Below are 1730 nucleotides of genomic sequence, written 5' to 3'. Positions count from 1 at the left end.
CTTACCACTGATTTTTGTCCGTTTGAGACTCCGAGTACGGATTACATCTCCATCGTATGATAGCTTGGATCAGGGCCCCACTGCCGCCGAATTTCATTCGCTGCAGGGTCTCCGAGCCGAAGTCATGGCCACGTCTTACTGCATTAGCACGCTGTATGCGGGTTTGGATCCTGTTCAGCTGAGCTTTCGAAAACCTACCCGCGGTCGACGGAACCAGGCATCGCTCTCACAACCGTTCGAAAAAAATGAAACAATGCTTCGGCGGTTCCTTGGAACGAAACTCGAGGGATGTCGGTGTTGTGGGTGACATGCACGAGGGGGAACATGAAAGGTAAGGTAAACTCGCGTTGCATTTGATCGTCGACTTATTCTTTCACAAGAAAACTCGGAAGGTGACCTTAACTAGAGTCTAGGTGGGCTGAATCCCACCGCTGTTCATCTTCACCCCGAGCGAGGAAACCAGGGAAGGGCGCAACTTTGATTCAGATGGAGGACTTGCAAGGCGTCGTCATGATTCTTCTTGGGCATGGCGCAATAGCGCAAAGCTCAGCGAGGTACTGGTATGGCTTTCGTTTGATGCGAGCTCGATGGCAGTGGAGAGGGTGCATCCACAAACTGAGTAATACTTCACGGAGTCGGATGCCAATTTCATAAGAGAGGTGCTATAAATCGTCGTAGAGGTCTATAACTTAAACGAGAACGATCCCCCCTTGCCAGTTCCATGTCTCCAAATCGCCCACAATCTCCGGCGGCGTTCCTGTTACTACAAAAAGAGTCCACGTCGCTCATTTCGGTGTGGTCAATGGCGCCCCTATCGCCACGGCGGTTGTCTTGGGTGTAGCGCTTGGTTATCTATCACTGTTCGTCTCCAAGTTCTAGGCACTCAATTAACGAACCATCTTCGGCCGTAGTGCTGACGTGAAGTCCGATTTTGCGGCACAGTTCCCTCCGAGACGTCAGCCCAAGCCCGTTGGTAGTTAACCTCCTTCTGCGACTGACCACTCCAGTCTCGGTGAACTGGAGCCGGCTCGAGTCCCGCTGGGCGACCTCGAGGTTGGAATGGTCACTGTACTGCGACGTTGAGAATATACCGGCCATGTTGACTTATCTCGGGCCAATCGACCTGGGAAATGGTGTCGGGAGAGGGCGGAACAAGCGAACCTGTGCTACCGCGCCACCCCACAAAGCATCTCGCCAGTCAAGAAGACTAAGCAAGAGTGCAGCGGCCCATCGAATATGCCCACAACAGATCACTGGATCGCTCATGCTCACCATACCCCAACGTTCGGAAGTGACAAAAGGCAGGACGTATATCGACGGTGGAGAGAAGAGGGACTCGGACGGATCCTCGACTACTTGCGTAAAGTCTTCAAAACCGGCGCCGTTCGAAAGCTCCGAGGAAACCTTGTCTACAGTAACTACGCCGACTGCACGCGCGCGCACTTGGTTTCGTGGCCGCGGTGGGTGTGGAAAGTAGGGCGATTAGAGGTGCTGCAGACTCCCCGAAAAACTCTCATCAGCGCACGAACCAATCAGTCACCTGACTCCCACCCACAGTTGCCCAGGCGACCACACCCTAGTGCCCAAGAGGTATACCAGAGTCTCTGGTTAGGTGGATTGGTGCCTTTTGCTCTCGGCGCACAGCAACCATCGTGGTGAACGGGTTCACGTCTGAACGGCAAGAGTTGCCCCAAGCGGGTTTGCCACAAGGATCACCGCTGTCCCCGATA

Source organism: Parathielavia appendiculata, assembly GCF_033297405.1.
Source record: "Parathielavia appendiculata strain CBS 731.68 unplaced genomic scaffold N657scaffold_7, whole genome shotgun sequence".
NCBI classification, from domain to species: Eukaryota; Fungi; Ascomycota; class Sordariomycetes; order Sordariales; family Chaetomiaceae; genus Parathielavia; species Parathielavia appendiculata.
This window is presented reverse-complemented; position numbering follows the sequence as displayed.